We start from the raw sequence: 20,859 nt of genomic DNA, 5'->3' as shown, positions 1-20,859 counted from the left end.
TTGCTCCTTAAGGGAGTGGGTGAGGCAGGGGAAGACTTGGACTCCCAAGTTCAACAGTCTCCCATGTGAACTCCAGCAACTGCCTGCCCCTCGCTCCCAGCACCAGGAGCTGATAACCAAGGAGCCGCAGCCACACTCTGAGCTCCAGTCCTTATCTCCACAGCCAGGCTGCGGTAACTGTTCCCTCACAGGGCTGGCAGCAAGGCTGACGCCCAACAGAGGCGGTGCCCACCTCCACTGGGTGATCAGTAACTGGTAACTCATTGTAATGGTTAACCGGAAGGCAAAGAGAATCTATGTTAAACACACACTGATTAAGAGATGTGTTTCAATTTCAGAATAGTCTCTCAAACTTAATGTTGATTTTCTCAAAGCATCTAAAATAAAGTTTGTGTTCATAAAGGAAATGAACACAAACTTCAAAATCAGTTAATATTTAGATAACTTCAAAAAAATGACAGGCCATAGAGTGGGAGCGCTGTAAATAGAAGGCTAGGTAACCGTCTGAACTGGGTACACTCACCTAACCCCAACCAGCCCGCCAGACTACACATACTCTCTGGAAACCAGCTGGCTCACGCTCTGGCTCTGCAGGCAGCTGGCCCCACTGCGCCCACAAATCTATGCTGCTACCCTCCTGGTTGCCACTGAAATAACAGTTTGCAAGTCTAGAAATTTGGATTGTTCGATGATTAGGCTTTCTAACAGCCCCCCCAGCCCCCTCCCAGCTCCCACCCCTCACCCCCCAAGCTCACATTCAAAGAAGGGAAACATTTAGAGCAAAGGAGACTGGGGGGATGCTTATGAGCCACAGATAGGAAGCCTGCAGTAGGGCAAGCGGCTCTGGTCTAGTCAACCGGCCAGTAGGTTTCTCACATCTGCCTTCCCAGGGACCCAACATAAGCAGTTAAAAATTCTTGGTGAATGCTGTCTGTCGAAAGTTAAATTCTTTTGCTATTCCCAGCTTGTGATCATTTAAAAGGAATTTTCCAAAGCAAGGTCTAATATTAGACTCAAAATGAAGTTTCCATTCCACTGAGGCTACTCTCACCGAAGTAGCGACTGCATAATCAGATTGTCTTGGAGCGACTCGTTTACATGCACATGGGCATACTTGAAATACCAGCTCCAAAGCACAGATCTGTGAAGGGCCTTACCCAGGAGAAGCCATTCTCCTGAATTAGCTCCTTAGACGGAAAAGGCAGTTTTTCTCCAAGCCCCTTGCAGCTACCCTCAGCCTCACCCTGAAGCTCTGCACTGACCCAGGGCCACATTCTCTCAGCTCTGGAGTTCCTGGTGAGAGGTCCTATTTCCTGAACCCACTTCCTGGTGTGCAGCTCAGAGTGGGAGGGGTCCTTGGGAGATCATTTCAGGCCCCTGCCCACTAACCGGCCACTGCAGGAACCTGAGACCTTAGGCCTCACCTGGAGAGAAAAGAAAACTGCAAACGGCTTTCTAAGAAAGAAAAGTGCAAAAGTGAACTTTCCTTCTTTTTTCTTTTTATTTGAGGGAGGGTCTCCTGTAGTTCAGACTGACTTCAAACTCACAGCAATCCTCCTGCCTTGGCCACAACGGGACCTTTGTCAGCTGTGGTGCTGGAAGAACCAAGGTGGGGGGGAAAGTGGAAGGGCAACCATGATACACATAAAAGGCCAATAAGCTGGGTGGCAGTGCGAGCCCACGACCCCAGCATCTGTGAGGCGGGAAAGGAGGATCAGGAATTTAGGTCATCCTTAGCTATACATCCAGTTCTTGACCAGTCTGAACCACATGAGACCATGTCTCAAAACAAACAAACAAACAAACAAAAAACCCAAGGATGAGAAAAAGATTTAAAATGGATGGATTTGGGTTTTTGTTCTGAAGGACAAAATCCAGAGCTGGTAAGTAGGCTCAGTGGGGAAAGGCATTTGCCACCAAGCCTGACAGTACATTCACCTGCCCCCTTCACAGTAAGCAAAATAATAATAATAATAATAATAATAATAATAATAATAATAATAATAATAATAATAAAAAACAGAAATCAACAAAATGTGTAATCTTAGGTATAAATAATGATGCTGGGACTTTTAAATATACATCATAGGTCAAATAATCTAAATGAATGCTTTATAAAACAAAGCCCAGCCCAGGGACTGCTCAGCGGGTAGAATGCTTGACGCAGGAGGCCCTGGCTTCAGCTTCCAGCACAGCACAGAACAGATGTATGGTAGTCATCTGTAGCCCCAACACTAAGGAGGGGAAGGCAGGAGTAATACAAGTTCAATATCATCCTCCGCTACATATAGAGCTTCTGGCTAGCCTGGGCTACATGAAATCCTGTCTCAAAAAAAAAAAGGCACAAATTGCTGGCATGAGGGCTTGGAGAGGCCTTCTTAGGCCCAGATATAAGGTATTACAGTATTTCAGCTACTTTTAACTGTTCTGTAGAACCTCTGGGTTCCTAGCTGGGTCCTTAAACGGGACAACAAAGCAGTGTGAAAGGGAAAACCTAAGGAGCCTTTATCAACACACAGGGGTTCACAGTCATCAGCGTATGGCTCCCAACTGCACGGACCCACGGCAGAGCACCACACAGGTGGGACTGAAGAAGAAGCTAGTCTTCACCATGAGCTAGACCCGGTAATGCCAAGAATGTAGAATGAGGGCCAAATTTCTGTTCCCTTGCCCTGTGTATCAGTTCCCTATTTGTGTCTTCTCCGTGGATGGGTAAGCCAGCCCAGAGTGATAAGGTCACCACATCTGTGTGCTGCTAGACCCGAACATTCAGCGTCAGATAACATCTGTATTTTGATCATCCACCGATGTCAACACTCAACAGGATTAGGCTGACAAGTGTATGTGTCACCCACTGCCTGGTGAACAGACAGCCGCCTCTGCTCTTCTGCATTGCTGGCAGTGACGTGAAATTCAGCAGTAGACAAACTGAAACAGCTGGGGGAAAGAGCCAAGGGGGTAGCTGAAGTAGAACCAAACTGGGAACAAGCGCACACAGCTGTACTAATAAAAAAAATGACATCCAGTAGTCAGAAAGACCTAACGATCTGAGCACAAGGCGAGGGGACCCTGTGGAGTCTGCAGACATGACTCAGGGCAGGAAGTAAATAAACAGGCAATTCTGTAAAGAGAAACAAGCTGGCCATTCCAGATTCGCCATTACTGCCGCACTACGCAGCTCCGGGGGGCACTGCCAGCATGGGACGTCACTGCTCCCTTGCTCACCAAGGACAGAGCGAATGAGCTGCTTGGCAGGCCTCCTAACAAAGCCACAGTAGGAACTCAATAAACAGAAATCAATAAAGTTCCCAAGAGTCTGCTCTATGGGACTAATGATAAAACAAATGAGTGTTCTCTAAAGCCCGAGCTTGCTCCCACAGTACTAATAAACAACCTGAGATGGGAAATAGAATTTAATGGCTGTAGTTAAGATCTCTCAAGGAAATGCTGGAGAGATGGCTCAGCGGTCAAGATGGCTGCTCTTCTGGAGGACCTGGGTTCAATTCCCAGCACCCACATGGCAGCTCAAAACTGTCTGTAACTCCAGTTCTAGGGGATTTGGTACACTTGAACACTTCGGGCAAAAACACCAGTGTGCATAAAAGTAAATAAATCTTAAAAAAAAAAGATTTCCCAAGGAAACTAGATGACATTAGTCAAGGAAGTCAACACACTTTAAATATCGTGAGAATTGGGTTTAATCTGATCTACAACAAGGGAGCAGACTGGTCAGGAGAGATCTGCCTAGAACACACACAGGTCATTAAATACTCGTGTCAAGAACTCAACAGTCACATGCGTTAGTTCACTCACTCATTCAGCAGACCGTACTAAATGTCTGGGCCACTCCACAGGAAACAGAACAAAGCTTTGGCTCTCAAGGAACATTCTAGTAGGAAGGCAGACGCTAAGAGAAATAAACAAAAGGCACAAGGGACTGGGCTTTGTGTGTGGTGAGGAGAGGAAAAGTGGTGGAGTTGCATGTAACACAGCATGGATGGAGGAAGGCCTTCCTGCCAGGCAAAAAGTGAGGGCCCCAGGAGACTAAGCTGGGTAGTCTGTGGGTAGATGACAACAGGGGCCCTGACAGGGGATGGATGTTCATGGGCCTAAGGAAGAAGACAAGGCCAGTGTGGTTGGAGCAGGGGGAAGGAGAACCAGCAGGGGGACGGAGTTAAGAGGCAGGGCAGGGGCATTAGAGTAAAAACAAGTCAGATGGCTACCATCATTATCAACTTGACTGATTTAGAATCATGTGGGAGATACACCTTTGGGCTTGTCTATGAGGTTACAGGGAGGGAGGGAAGGAGGGAGGAAAGACCATCCCACAAGCCAGGGTTCCCTACTGTATAAAGTGTGTGTGCGCGAATGTGTGTATGCATGTGTGTATATATGTTTGTGTGTGTCTCATGCCTTGTTCATACTGAGCACCAGTGCTCATCAACCTCTGCTTCTCGAATGTAAACACAATGTGATGGTCACCTCACCATCTGTTGCCATGCCTTCCCTAACAGGAAGTTCCCTCAAACCCATGAACCCAAACAATCCCCCTTCCTTTTAGTTGTGCTCTGTCAGGTATATGGTCACAGCAGTGAGGAAAGTTAACACCACAATACAGACTTCAGCCTTCATTCTGGATGGTGAGGCCCTGCGGGCCCTGAGCAGAAAGGGTGTGATCTCCATGGTATCTCAGTCATCATGACTGCTGTGGTCCTGAGCAGCCGATGGAGAAGGGCACAGGGGCAGGGTGGAGGCAGTGAGGCCAGACAGGAAGCTACTTCATATTCCAAGTGAGCAAGGGCAGTGGGCAGGGGCAGGACAGGATGATGGTGACAGCGAATGAAGGTTTGGGTGGACACTCTTCTCACCATGCACAGTGCAACCAGAGACTTGACTGTCACACCAGTACCTCCTCCCTCTGCCTGCTCTCATGTCACCATCCTCAGCCTTCAAGACGGCCCAGAGGGTAACAGCACTCATGGCCAAGCCTAAGGACCTGGGTTGGATCTGAGACCCACATGGTCTCAGCAAAGGACCAAGGCCCACAAGTTGTCCTCTGACCTCCACATGTGTACTATGGCACTTACATGCTCATATGTGTATACATACACACACACACACACACACACACACACACACACACACACACACACACACACCGAGATATAAACTTTAAACGTACTGTGCGTCTGTCTTTTTGGTTTCTACTGTGCGTATTACTAATAAAAACATTTATTCTCAGTCTCCCGATGTCCCCACACCTCTTGACCCACTACTTTAGGGTCAGCTCAACCAACTTGTCACTGCTGTTTTCACAGAAACTCCTGACTTCCAGGAATGTAAGGTGGAGGATAAAAGAGAAGACGGTCCCGTCCAGGTCACACCCCAAGACGTCAGATGGAGACTCAGAGAACTCAAATGCCAGGACTAGCAGACAATGACAGAGCTAACTAGAATGGGTCAGGTGGATCTGGGCAGAGACCCGCCCAAGGCTTTGCAAGATAATGCTGGCTCGTGTGTGTCAGGCCCAGAAGAACCAATACCAGAAAAGAGAGAGAACCAGAGAGGTTGTGTGGAAGCTCTGCTGTTCTCCAATGTCAGGAGGTAGGTGACATCTGTTACAAGAGTGACAGACCCTCGGAAGGATCACTGTACCAGCCATACTCACTTGACCTCAAAGCCAGACAACCTGGTACATTTCTAGCTCCAGGGAATCAAGGGCAATACTGGGGACAGGTAGACAGCTGCACAAAAGACAACGCCATAGGTTCCTTGTTTAGAATCATTGACCCTGCAGTCAGTCAAAGAGAGCAAGATATGGGGTCACTAAGGTCTCGGAGCGTGGACCATTAGTTACACACCAGTTACAGCTCATAACTCTGAATTCCGAATGCAAGAGGGACAGGTAGGGATGGATGAAGCCCTGACGGAGAGTGGTGTAAAGTCTTCACAGAGACCACAACAGGACCACAGAGAACGCGCAACTGAGGTGTCGGCAGGCTCCATCCAGCCCTGGTGGGTGGGCAGGCGTCTTAGAGGAGGTCCACCGAGGTTTTCGTACAGACAGAGGCCTCTCTACAAATGTGGGTAGAGGGTAAGAGTCCTCCATCACCCAGGACACCTTAGATGGGGGGACTGTAGTTTGTGAGCCGTCCTGGGCTTTTAATCCTTTAATATCACCCTCACTTTATAACTCTACCTACGTGTATTAGGGCGCTTTTCCGTTTCCCCCACGTGGAAACACTCTTGCCTTCCACTGAGGTTCACTTCTCGCCTGTGAGGGCCTCACTTCCCACCCCTCTCCACAGCACCGGGCCCAATGCTCATTCTCTACACAGAACAGGAGCGAAGCTGAAGTGGCCAACACCCACAGGACCCCTCCTCCTCACTCACTGCCTCAGTGCCCTCTTGCCCTGCCACAGCCACGCCTGGCTCTCAAGCGGCGTCACTCTGGATAGGGTAGAACGGGCTCCTTCCTTACCCATTTCCCCCTCAACTCGACCGATGCAGAGACTCAGAGAAAAACCCTCAAATGCAAGACATACAACTCACACAAAGAGCAACTTCCTCAGGTTTTTCTACCAAACACACAGAGGCAGGCTTCCAGGTGCCTTGCAGAGCCACAGCCTGCTATGGTGGTTGTTCTGATATCACAAGAGTTGCTGAAGTGGCTTAACCTGACGGAAGAGAAGGAATGTGGGGTAAATATCATTTATGGAGCTAACTACTTCTGTACTCTTAAGGCTGAAGTAAAAATAAAACGGCAAACTTCATGGGTTTTTTTAAGTGCTTATTTTACCTTACCGTCCCCACTAGAGCTAAGTACATTTTTTCCAATTGAATTTTCCCACCATAAAGTAACCAGAAAACTGTGACACGGATCTTAAAATAGTGTTCCATAAACAATGTGTGCGTGTATATATAGAAGTGCTTGCTGTATATAGAAATCACTGGGTCTAAATGATGAGAGCTGCTGCTATTCTGGGACACAAAAGCCCCCCTTTACCAAAAGCATTACTATTTCCAAAAGTCCCAAAGGCTGATGAGTAAGTGGCTGTCCAAACCTCCTCGCAGGGCAACGCCTCCACACACAGCCAGGGACATATTCCCAGTGAGGCCTGGGCTGTCAGTGCAGCTTCAATGAGGATGCAGGTTTACGTGGCACAGATATTACCTCTGATAAGACCGTGCAGTTGTTAGAGATCCGAGCTTTCTGCTAGTGCAGGGTAGGTGTACCTATTGTTTTCAGTGGCTGGGTCTACCCCTATCCTTTAACTGTGGGAGCCGCACTTGAGATCAGGGCCGTAGCTACTGACCAAGTGATCAAGTTTAAGAGAAGCAGGCCTTGGGCCTCAATGGCAATGCATGCTCTGAGTTGGATCCCTAGCACCCCGGAAAAAAGCCCCCTCAAAAGAGACAAAAAATTGAGGAGAAACAGCAGAGACATCCTTTCCACAACTGTCTGGGCAGTTGTAGGCACAGCACACCATGGACAGCTTCAAATTGAAGCTTCTTATCATTCTTGCCAGGGCTCGACCCACCACACTGCCGAGTCTCAGACGGACTCAAAGGCCCACCAGTTCTCATAAATACCTGTGTCCTAACCCTGCAGCAGAGCATGAACCCCTCTTCCCTGTTCAACACAGAATCTTATGACCCGAAAACTACTGGAGAAATGGAAAATGGCCTTCAAGTTGAAGCTTCTTTTTGTGAATGTGTGGTGCTGGGTATGGAACAGGGCTTCACTCAAGCCAAGCAAACACTCTGCCATGAAACGACACCCCAGGTCTGAAGAGATCTTTCAAGACAAGGTTTAAAAGGATTGTTTGTAGATTTTTAAAAACTGTTTTCAAAATGAGTGGTTCAATTTTATTTCCCCGTGAAAAGTTCTATATAATAAGAACAGAAGTTCTGTCACACATACATGCATGCAAACACTTAGCATGTTAGTGACTCTATAAATCACAAATTTATTTAAATCTCTTGAACGTTGGGGACATTTTGAGTCAGAATCGTAAGTAGCCCTACCTTCCCTGTATCTTAGCGTGTTGCCAAGGGTGCCCTTGAATTCCTGATTCTGTCTGTGCTCGCTAAGCACTTGGATTACTGGTGTGTGCCGCCATGCTACTGGTACTCGGGATCTGGACATGTGTTTCTAGGTTCTTGTGTCTTATTCAGAGAAGTGGAGCAAGCACATGCAGATGTGCAAAGTTGCAAGAAAACATTCGAAATTGAAGTGACAGTGTAATTCAAAGACTGCAGGCCACATGACTGCAGGTACTCAGGGCTCTGATCATCATAGCTTCATTTTATAATTATAATGTATCATAAAGTTATATATAAGGTATATATTCCCTATGTTCCTTCCATTTTGAGTTATATTTTTTCAGTTGGACTACAGGACTAGTTGTAGGCAGATGTCTTAAGAGAACAAAGGTTTTTTGAGACAAGATCTCACTGTCTAGGCTAGACCTGAATTTACTATATAAACAAGAATGACCTAAAAACTTTTAAAAAATAATTATTTACCTATTTTATGTGTGTGAGTGCACTGTAGCTGTCCTCAGACACACAGAAGAGGGCATCAGATCCCATTACAGATGGTTGTAGCCACCATGTGGGTGCTGGGGATTGAACCCATGACCTTTGGAAGAGCAGTCAGCGCTCTAACCGCTGAGCCACCTCTCCAGCCCAGACCTTAAACCCTTGGTCTTCCTGCCTCAGTCTCTCCAGTGCTAGGATATCTTGCTATCGTACCCAGTGAAGAAGCATGAATGTTTTTAAAAGATGTACTAGAGAATGAATGTGCATCTTGTTCTTGCTCCTTGTTCTGTTTCTTTTTGATGCAAAGACTTCTTAACCCCGGGCTAGCTTAACCCCGGGCTAGCTTAACCCCAGGCTAGCTTAACCCCGGGCTAGCTTAACCCCAGGCTAGCTTAACCCCAGGCTAGCTTAACCCCGGGCTAGCCTTGACTTCTCCACATAGCTAAGGATGACCCTGAGCTCCCGATTCCCAATTTCCCAATTCTCAAGTCCAGGGATTGCAGGATGTGCCAACCTGGCTTTATTCATGCTGGCAATCAATCAGACCCAGAGCTTCCTGTGTGCTAGGCAAGCACTCTATCAACCAACTATACAACAGGCCTGTGTCTCCAGACTCTGCATTGCTTAATTACATTTTTAATTTTGACACAACTCTATATTCACAAAGCTACAAGAAATAACCCCTACACATTATTCCTGGCCCCACGTGTGTTAACCCCTTTCCCCAACTGTAACATCTTGCAACACTGGGCAGATATAACAAGCAGATGCTAGCATCCCTGCAGAACACCCTCACCGCAGGGAATCTTCCCAGTGCACTTTTGCTTTGGGTTTTTCTGTTTTGAAACAAGCTCATATCGTGCTCCAGGCTGATCTCAGACTCATGGTGATCCTTCTGTTCTGGCTTCCCCGGTGCCATGACTATGGATGTACACTGCCATGTCTGCTCTGAGAGAACTACGCTTTTTCTTTGATGAAGTAAATGCTTGGCTTCCACTGGCCATGGTTTTTAACTTTTAACTTTTAAACCTTAAAGAAGAAAAGGAAAGGAAAGGAAAGGAAAGAAGAGAAAAAAGAAGTTACCAGGCATAGAAATGCACACCATTAATCCCAGCACTCGGGTGGCAAAGGCAGGAGGATCTCTGTGAGTTTGAGGCCAGCCTGGTCTACATAATGAGTTCCAGGTTAGCCAGAGCTATATAGTGAGACCATGTCTCAAGAAAAATAAGTAAATAAAAAGATGGGAAAAGTTTATCTTCCAATCACAAGAATTTGTGTCATATAAACCTTATTTTTGAGCTAGGGTCTCAATATGTTGGCCAAGCTGGCCCCTCCTGAGCATCTAGAACTACAGACGTACCTGACTGCATGCAATCTGTGAACACCCAAGAATAAAAGGGTCTAATCCTGACAAAATTAGCCAATCTTGCTTCCCTGGTTGAAAGGACACAGGAGTCCTTTTAGAGAGTAGCAGAGTCCTGAGCCTTGATTCCCCCACCCTCCAGTGTCTACAGAGGTACCCCTGTGGAAGTATTAATTTTGCTGACAGCTTCTCCATGGCTTCTCTCAGGGTGCCAAATTGAAGAGCCCTGAAGAAATTAAGCGCTAACATACGAGCTGGGGGTGCCCATTGGTAGAACACCTGCCTGGAACCCCCAGTGATGTGAGTGGGAGAAGGATTTGTACTCAAGTTCTTACGTGTGCTTGGCAAGTGCTTCACTGACTGAGCCTCAGTCCTAGGTGAAGAGATTTTATGGATGTGAAGACGCTCTATACTAATTTTTAGAGATTATTTTGTGTAAGCCTGGTTGAAACAGTTGGAAGCCCTTAAAAGCCAGAAGAAGGCCTTACGAAGGACAGAAGACATTCTACCTGTTGAAGACAGCTTCCAATGGTGCCTGTGGGTTCCAGCCTGCAAGATGACCTTCTCTTCCCCTGTTCATTTTGGACTTTTAGACAGCCATGAAACCAGCTAAGTGCATGGGCACCTGTATCTCTTGCTGGTTCTGTTTCTCTGGCTGACCCATGCCTGACAGACTCGGGGCCTGTATCACAGAGAGATATGCCAAGCAGATGCCAAAGTCAAACTCAACCTAAGCGCTCATGTCCCAGTGCCAAGGATGGGCAACAGATCCATCACCTGTGGTGACGTGTGTGAAGCCACATGGCCAGATGCACTCAGTGAATGACCCAGTGGAAAGAGCTGACAAAGCGAGAGTAAAGGACCCGCTCCAAACATACGGGTAACCTGGACCACAAGAAGCCAAGTCACTCACTGCTATCCCAGTATTTTCAACCTTAAGCCTGCCCTCCAGGTAGAGACCAAGCCATTAGCCACAGAGGGGCTCACATTCCTACACCACCAGCAGCTTGGTCTCTCTTTTGCTTGTTCTTCAGTCTTGTGGCCAGAGACTTTAGCCGGAAACCCAAAGTGAAGTAATTAATAGAAAATTCCAGTCACTACGAGACTTGCTTAAGAGCCTATCCAAATGATTTGTGAGAAGTCCCAGGAACCACCAGGGCAGAGACTGCAGAGTTTTTCCATTATTTCCCTCTTTCTCTGAGTATTTAAAGACTTGGACTTTCCCATCTTTTGGGGAAATATGTTCTTATAAATAGTGAGGCATGTCGAGCATCTCCACTTCATCTTTTTTGGTGGTCCGTAGCACGCACTGGAATGTTTTCCTAGTAAATGATCAGTAATGGAAAATATGGCTAAGACAAAAGATGGCTCTTGAGCTGGGATGATGGGAACCGTCTCATCTTTCCCAAGAGACAGGTGGTCCTTCTGTAGAACTGGGGGGTTCATTTTAAAGTCAAGGAATCTATTTTTGTCTTTCCTTCAGACTTATATCTCTGGTCAAGAAGATGAAGGGGGCCGGGTACACTGGGAAGGTAAGCATCCAACAGACTAGTGATAGTCTGATAACGGATTGTCAGGAAGAGTGGACTTCCGCTGGCGTCAGTCTTATGACCCTTATTACTTTCTTGAGCTTTCGTTTTCAGGCTGATAATCATTTAGGACTTTATGAGCTGCACATTTTTTATATCAACTAACCTCTTGTTCTACAGTAAAAGTAAGACATGTAATTATAGCTTCATGCATAAAGATGGGTTCTGCTGTGATATTTCACAGCAGATCAAAATTACCTAGGCACAGACAGTATGCTCATTAATATTGTACCCCAGGGCTGGGTTTATGGCTCAGTGGTAGTGTGCTTGCCTAGTATACATGAGGTCCTAGGTTCAATCCCCAGGACCATAAACAAAAACCAAAAGAATATTGAATACCAAACCATACCATACATGTGCCTAACAGTGGACATTTTAGAAAAGGAAGCCATTAATTCTTTTTAAATTGGCTTAAAAGGGACAGTCACCAGGCGTGGTTGTGTTTGCCTGTAACCCTGGCATTTTCCTTACTGGGGTCTTCCCTTTTGAAAAGTCCTTCCAGGTGAATGGGGTTTGCAACAAGGTTGAAAGTGCTACTTGAAAAGTCGCTGAATACTGGCTTTGGAAAGAAAAAACTCTTCAAATCCAAAAATCTTATCTAATGTGGTCATCACTTCTGCAAATCTTGTGCATATGATAAACTTGAAAACCAGGGTGGGTGAAGCACTTCAAGGTTTTCCTCATTGTCGTGATTAAAATAAACCCTGGCATGACACTCTTTGGCTTCCTGTCCCCAGAAACCTCAAACACTTCATTGTTACAGAAGAAAAAAAAAGTGTAATTCAGTGAGTTTTAAAACCCAACATTTTCTACTATAAACCCCTTTACTATTTGTCCCCACCATTCTACTGCCTTGCCTATCCCTCCAGTGTATCTTAAAATTCACCCAAAAGCATGCTTGGGATCTTAAATGTTCCCCAAAATGCTGTGTTGAAGGCATGGTCCCTGGTGCAGCACTGTGCAGAGATGGGCTTTGGGAAGTGACTGGATCATGATATGTTGATCTCACTGCTGGACCAACCCACTAGTGAAGTCATAATCTGATGAGTTATGGGAATCAGTGGAGGGGGTTGGGGATTTAGCTCAGTGGTAGAGCACTTGCCTAGCAAGCGCAAGGCCCTGGGTTCGGTCCCCAGCTCCGAAAAAAAAGAAAAGAAAAAAGAAAAAAAAAAGGGGAATCAGTGGAAGCAGGACATGGAATTTACTTAAAGAGTACACACACACACACACACACACACACACTCTCTCTCTCTCTCTCTCTCTCTCTCTCTCTCTCTCTCTCTCTCTCTCTCTCTCAAAAGATGGGTTCTCAAACGTAGCCCTAGCTGCCCCTGAGCTTACAGAGATCTTCCTGCCCTCTGGCTACCAAGTGCTGAGACAAAAAAAAAAAAAAAAAAAAAAAAAAAAATCCATATACCAGGCTTTAAATTTTGTATTCACTCTTCTGTGAATGTGTGTGTGTCCCACATGGGTGAACAAGTATGCAAGTGCCCTCCAAGCCAGAAGAGAGGGTCAGATCCCTTGGAGCTGGAGTTACAGGTGGTCTTGAGCCACCCAATGTGAATGTTGGAAATCAACTTTTGCTTCTCTGGATAAACAAAAAGCACTCGTAACCACTGGCATGTGTCCCCGGCCCCAGCAGTATGTTCTCTAAAACAACATCTGTCCTTGGCCCCTTCCTCCGGCTCTTTGTGCTTCTTGTTGACAATGAGGTGAGCCCCAGTTATGTTGTGTTGCCAGAAGTCCAGAGGCAATGGGGATAAGTATCCCCAGGCTGAGCCCCCAAAACCTTGAGCCATAGCAATTCATTCCTTCTCCAAATGGTTTTGCCAGTTCTGCCATAGCAGGAGTCAGTCCTATCTGCCCTGGGGAATCAGACTCAGGCGTCAGAATTGAACACAAACCCTTTTACCAGCTGAGCCATCTCCTCCAACTCAATTTAAACACACTTTAATTTGTCCATTATAGTATGTGCATGTGTGCATGTGCACATGTGTGCATGGTCACGTGCATGAACGCAGGGGAACACATGCTGCAGCATGTGTGGAGGTCAAAAGACAACGTAGAGTGTCGTCCTCACCCTTTGTCAAGGAAACTTCTCCTTGCAACAGACAGAGAGCATTACAGAAACCATAACTGATCAAAAGACAGAGTTGTGGCGCCCAGTCCCAACTGATTCATCTATAGCACAGCCCCTGCACTGAAGGGGTCACTGTGGAAAAAGGAATGGAAAGATGGTCAGTGTCAAAGGAACAGGAGGCTTGCTGTGACCCTGTGTCTCCTAGAAATGTCAGAGAAGCTACATCCATGATGTCTCACCAATATGGTTGGCTAAACATGATCTGAACTTGAATGACACCACAGACATGCTAATGTGGAAGGGGTCAAGGGCACAAGGCCTCAAAGCTAGACAAAGAACCACAGACAACTAAGGAATGCTGAAGTGGGAGAAACAGCCTTCCCGGGGGAAGAGCTTACCACTGGTCAGCCAATCCAAATGGCCAGCCCTGAAAACATATATGCAAGCAAGACTACACAGACTGAATAGGGTTGTATTGCACACATGCATGTGAGTGCACATGTGTGTGCGTGCACACACACACATGCGTACGCACATATGTAACATCAAAGAAAAAGGCTATGAATTTGAAAGAGTTTGGAGAGGTGCATGAGAAGGTTTAGAGGGAAGAAAGGTAAGGGGGATTATATATTATGCTCTAAACATGTGGGCGCGCATACACACACACATACATACATACATATTCCCCTGTGTTCACCAATGGAAGCCTGGTCTAAAAAGTACTAGTACATCTATGTAAGTATTTTAACTCTTAAAAAAACAAAACATTAAACAATAAGTAGTTATGGAAATTACCCTACATATAATAAAAAAACCCTACATTATTCAGAGAATGTTTCCTTTTGTGTTATCTGTACATCCTTAGAAAAACTAGGTGGAGTGGTCTCTGGATGCCTTTCCTTCAATCTCTGCTCCACTTTTTGTCCCTGCATTTCCTTTAGACAGGAGCAATTCTGGATTAATATTTTTGAGTGGCCCCATCCCTCAACCAGGGGCTGTGCTAACTTCTGGATATGGCCTCTTTACAGGTTCTCTCTCCCCCTTTGCTGGGTATTTTGACTAATGTCATCCCCACTGGGTCTGGGAACCTCTTGCTTCCCTGGCATCTGGGACTTTCTAGTGGCTACCCCCAGTTCCCCATCCCCCACTGCTACATTCCTCTGTTCAATTTCCTGACCTCTCTGTACGTCTCCTTGTCTCCTCCCATACCTGATCCTGCCCTCCTTTTTCCTTCCCCTCCTCTCTCCCTCCCAGATCCCTCCCCTCCCTTTATATATTTATTTTGTTCCCCCTTCTAAGAAGGACTGATGCATCCCCATTTTGGTCTTCTTTCTTGAGCTTCATATGGTCTATGAGTGTCTGTGAGTTGTATCACAGTTATGCCAAGCTTTTGGGACAATATCCAGCAGCCAATGCAGCAGAGGATGCCTTTATCTGGCATCAATGGGAGGGACGCCCCTGGTCCTCTGGAGGCTCGATGCTCCAGCATAGGGAAATGCTAGGGCAGTGAGGGAGAAGTGGGCAAGTGGGTGGGGGAGCACCCTCATAGAAGCAGGGGAGAGAGGGGATACGGTAGGGGGCTTGCAGAGGGGAAACCGGGAAAAGGACATTTGAAATGTAAATAAATAAAATAACCAATAAAAAAAGAGAAAAACTATAGGGAAAAACCAGTGGTATTTTGCTTTAAACAGACAAGTTGTGTCCTTCAGAGTGAGTCCCACAAGAAGAACATGGAGACTGTGGGTCAATCATAATTTGCTTATTTGGATTAGGACTCAGTGTGCACCGAACCCCGCCAGTTACGGAAAGCCTTGTCTTTAGAGACTGGTGGTCCTCTGAGTGTGAGAGTCCTGAGAGTGGCCTCCGGCCTGCTGTGGAGCCTTGAACCCCTGATCCACATGCCTCCGTTCCCCGAGTCCTGGGATTACACACATGGGCCACTGTGCCTGGCTAGGAGTCTCTTCAGAGCTCTCAGCCTCTCTCCTTCACCAAGGTGTTCAGCTGCACACTGAACTCAGTGTGGACTCGTTCTGCACTCATCAAACCCCACAAGTAGACAACTCAGTTGTGACAGACAGCTCAGTGTGCCTCCCACTTCCTGCCTTGGAATGTCTCTTGAAACTCGGCAGTTATGCATCTGAGCCCAGAAATAGGGCAGAACTAAGGTCTGTGGGAGGAACACTTCCCGCTTCATACTTAAGCAGGGAGTTCTGAAAGCATTTCGCCAGCCTTCCGACAGGCTGCACACCTGTTGCCTGTAGCCAAGGCACCAGTGTCTTTGGATTCTGCTTCTGCCTGTTACTTCGCTTCCCAGCTCTCTGGGATTGAGTTTCACAGGAAGAGTTCTGCATCTGTCAGGCTGATGTTTGAACCGATCTCAAGCTGAGTCAAAGTTTTTCTACTGCCCAGATTTTGGCTTAGCACATGATACACTCTTCTGCTTGAATGATCCCAACTCCAGAGGCCTGGGACACAACCCACATTCAGTAAGAGATGGGTCCTGCTCCTTTATGACGTAAACCTCATAGGGTGGCCCAGTAGCAGGCCACTTCTGGATGTCACTCCTCTGGCATGACCAGGCTAGCAATACCTAAACATCTGAGTGGTGGCCGACACATGGGCAGACCCCACTCTGCTCACACCAAGTGCATCCTGGTTTAATTTTCCTCACAGCCAGACCATCGGAATGCCTGGGTTCCCTACATCAGCACCGCATAGAAGGAGAAAGAAGGAAACTTGGGGTGGGACAAATAACTGTGACTGACCGTTAAAGACCAGGCTTCCATGTTTTGTAAAGACATACAATCACATGAACATATCTTCCAGAGCCCTTCCCAGGGCCCTAGAGCAGCTCAAGCGCTGTGTGTCTTTCATGTGAGTGCTATCTATTTCCTAGTAAATGTACTTCTGATCATGTGCTAATTAGATAGCTACAATACAGGTAGGCAGAGCACAGGCTGGGAACTCTGAAGACCTATATGTCATCATCTGCAGCCCAACCTTACAGACTTTACACATGAAAGTGTTCCATCTACAAACCCAGGGTAGTGACACGTTTATATCCCAGCACGCAGGAGATGAGGGCAGGAAAATCAGAAGCTCGAGGTTAAACTCAGCTATATATTAAGCTCAAGGCCAGCCTGGGATACATGAACCCCACCCCCAATCCATCTAGCCAGGCATGGTGGTTTATGCATATAATCCCAGCATTTGGGATGGGCTACCTAGTAAAACCTGCGAAAAGAGTAAACAAATTAAGGGAAATCTTTATGCTCAGTCGTCTTTAATTGTCCCACGAGGATCCCGAATCCAACATGGTCAAAGCTACCAATCCATCCCTCCACTTACAATCCTTCCCTCTGAACCACGTGTGAGTTGGCATGCTCAACTGCCCTCCCTCTGTGTCCTTCCGGTTTTATCCTGCTGTGACCTACTACTGCCCCTCACACAACTATGTTCTGAAGGTAACCACCTCCCTTCAAGTAACACCTGACTTCACGATCCCTCTGTGAGAACCGGTGCTCTGGCTCTAAGCCTCCAACGTCTTCTCCCAAGCTGCCATAGCCCTTTTGAGTCAACTTTCAAACTTCAGGCTATCTCCTCAAAGCATCTTTCTGCTACCATAGTCTCTCTGAAAGCAAGAATGAATGGACGTGCCTTCTCTGCTGTTCTACCATGGTTTCCCCTTCCACTTAGGATTCCAATGCACTCCGTGCCCTGCAACACCGGGCATGAGAGGCTTCTCTAGCCTGCCTTAGAACCTTCTCGTTCCACCCAAGGCGCACTTCTTGTAGCTCCTGAACCTAGATACCCTATTCTTTGTGGCAAATATGGGCCTCCCCTTGGTTCCTTTATACCTAGTCTTCTTCAAAGACACAGTTCACATGGCTTGTCTCCCTGGTGGCTTACTAACCTCACCATACCACCAGGTGGGCGCAGTGGCCCTGCAGAGCAGCATTCCTTACCCCACAGTCACCCCTCTCCTCTAGGGAAATCTCTTTCAAGCCTCTGAAATCCTTACTGACAGGGTTCACTTTAATGGCTCCAGCGCTGGAGACTAGCAGAGTGCCTGGTATATATACAGTTCTCAGCACGTGGTGAATCAATATCAAGGAATGGAAAGGTGGTGTTCACCTTGTGAGACCTTGTCTTAAGAAGAGACCTTTTCTTCCTGGAATACAATACTATAAATAAGGCCAGTGAGGGACTGTCAATTCACTGTAAATTTAGCAACTGTTTCCCAGAAGACTGACCAATTGTTACCTAATCTCAGGTCTTGTACATAAACAGGCATTCATTCCCTAATTTAATTGTGCAGGTTTTATGATTTTAACTTCTCCTGGCACCAAATTCTACACAAGTTAAAATAGCATTTGTCCCCAGATGGAGGCAGTCTGGAAACAAGTAGAAAGTCAAACCCTAGGCTCCTTCCTGTTGAGGTTGAGAATATCTTCAAAGAATTTTCATTGTCTTCTTAAATACACAACATGAATTTGGCCTGGACTTCAAGACTCTAATATTTAAATAGGACAGGCTGTCAAGCAGAAAAAGATGTGTACTTACTTTTCCAAACAAATGAGCAAAAATGAGCACGTGAATGGTCAGAAGGACTCAGTGTCCGTTTGCTTATATAGAGATCCTTGCAAAAAGATCTGCCTCCTCAAAGCAACCACCTGTCACAAGCCGAGGAGGAGCAGGCAGCAGGACACCACCCTGATTCCTGGCCTAGCAACCAGAAGATAGCATGTCTTTGGTCACAGATCCCACACCAAAAATGTCACATTTTTTAGAGTTCAAATATGTGTGACAGGCCCCCAGAGAACACCATTCATGATGACAAGTTGAAACTCTAAAATTAGACAGGGCTGGGTGTGGACCCACACTGAGCAACTGAGAGCAAGTCATTTACCCTCCCACGCCTCTCACTTCAGTCACCGGGAGAGCTGAGACAAACTCCACGTTTACTCTGGAAACAGAGAGGGTCTGACATGGAGACTGGCACACAGAAGTTTCCCAGATGATAATGACTGGGTTCCTGATGAACCTTTTCCAGGGTCTGAAAGCTAAAAGTCACATCAGATGGAAATGATACTCTCCCAGTATCTACAGAAACAAGACATGGGGTCGGGTTATTCAGTCACAGTTAGCTTCTTTAGAAGTCTAATGACAAGCTTTGATCTAGGGCCACCCTGAGACCACCTGAGCATTCTCTCAGTCTGAGGAAAGTGTTTTGAGGCTGTCTTGGCTAACAACTCCATAAATGGTTCAGTTTCTCAGAACCACAGCTCTGCAGCTAGGTGGGTCCCATGGGCTGTGGAGGATGTCCTTCCTCCCCTCATCCCCTCTATAGGTAGTTGTTCCTGCTGGTGGATGAGGCGGTAGGGAGGGCAGCCATGAAGGAAGCATGTATGGTCACTGCCATTCTCGTGTTTCCTCTGAAGAAAAAGAAGCCTTCAGTTCCCATTGGCAAGCTCTTGAGCAAAGAGGGAGGGAAGCTCTTTGCATCCCCCAGGACTCCGACCTGTATGGGGAGCACCATGTCAACAAACCTGCAGCACGTTTGCTCTTGTGTCTGTCAGAAAACTTGGTAATGGCTGCACTTGAAATTCACAGGACAGTCAGGGAAGTCAGGACAGAGTGGAGAAAAACTCAAAAGACCAAGGATCGTGAAGAAGGAAACTCTATGACAGGGTCAATTACACGTACTGACTCTCCCAACCCTGACACTTGCACAGATGCTCACTTGACGATGCTCGGTCTACGGCACCTGCCACAGAGTCCCTCTACAGCTATCTCTGATGAGCATTCAGTGTCGCCCCAGCACTGCACTGAGCACTAAGGAGTAAGACACAAACATAAGTAAGACTCATCCCCAATGTTAAGGAACTGCGAAAGTCTGGTGGAGAGACAGACAGGAAGGATAACTGGGTCACACAGACTCCTAACCAGCTTCTGTGGAACAACGGGCTGATTAACCACACAGTCCACCTTCCCTAACAACAGCCCAGCTGGGGATCACACAGAGCCCCCACAGCTTCTGCTGACAGACTGCTGTATAGCACTGCTCTAGAGGAAGCTGAATGTTGCCTCAGAAATGGTGATTCTTGTTATTCCTCCCTCCTTATGTCATCTGTACCTGTAACACTCCTGTGCGATGTTAGAGTAAAGGGTCGTTTCTATTTAGAGGTGCATCTTCTACAAGGATCTGTTAAACGCTGCCAACGAACACAAATATGAAACATACTGAATGAACTATGAAAGCTGAAATAGGCTGTACTACTTGTACCATTTGAAAAGAAACTTTTAACAAACCTCAGGTGGTACGCACCTGCAATCCCAGCACGTGGGAGACGGAGGCAGGAGAGCCAGTTCAAAGCCATCCTAGGATATATGAAACCTTGTCTCCCAGTAGACCCCCCAAAACAGGGCTGAAGAGATGGGCTGGTGATTAAGAGCACGCTGCTCTTCTGGAGGCCCTGTGTTAAATTCCCAGCACTTACGTGAGGTTAACCGTCCATGACTGCAGTCCCATGGGATCTGATGCCATTTTCTGGTGTGTAGGCAAAATGCTCATATACATAAAATAAGTCAATAAGTCTTTTACAAATTAAACAACAACAACACACACTAAATCTGACTGACTTTAGGAAACAGATAAGAGTTTACTTTCTAATATTGCATTTTTAATATTTTCATAATAAAAGGCTTTTAAGTTTGCTAAATAAGTGGAAATCTGCTTTGTTCCACTGTACCATTCGACATATATATATATATATATACAGATATATATATATATATATATATATATATATATGATTTTTCTTGTTTCCATCCTGGCAGATGTGGCTATCTACTGAGAGTCAGAGGGAGAAGCCCTCACAGTGGCGTGCTGGGCAATGCTCGACCACCAGGCTCTCAGGGAAAAAGCCTTGGTTTGTGACATGTGACAACTGCCATGGTGGAAACGTTCTAATCAAGACTAAGCTCTAGCTATGATATCACCTAGCAGTCAGGAAGGACGGGCCAGCAGGAGCCAGTTCATGAGAGACGGTCACTTCCGGCAGCACAGGAAGATGACCTTAAGGTCTTCCAATTTGGCCTCAGCCGAGTCTTCACTTGACAGTGGCAACAAATTTCAGGTTGAAATCCCCCACAATCACACATGCGTATAAAACGGTTTCTTAAAGGAAACTATTTTCTCACATATTTGCTAGAGAATGTTTTGTTAAGTGGACCCCATTTTGAACCCATGAATTGGAGCGGCATTCTCCTGGGGTAAGAAG

At 46.5% G+C, this 20,859-nt stretch overlaps 1 protein-coding gene across 3 annotated transcripts in view; it reads right to left on the bottom strand.

Moving 5' to 3' along the window:
- Positions 1 to 20,859, bottom strand: part of Cnnm2 (cyclin and CBS domain divalent metal cation transport mediator 2) — a 124,393-nt gene that overhangs the window by 33,869 nt on the left and 69,665 nt on the right. The window lies entirely within an intron of this gene.

Source organism: Rattus norvegicus, chromosome 1 (genome assembly GCF_036323735.1).
Source record: "Rattus norvegicus strain BN/NHsdMcwi chromosome 1, GRCr8, whole genome shotgun sequence".
Lineage (NCBI taxonomy): Eukaryota > Metazoa > Chordata > Mammalia > Rodentia > Muridae > Rattus > Rattus norvegicus.
This window is presented reverse-complemented; position numbering and strand designations above follow the sequence as displayed.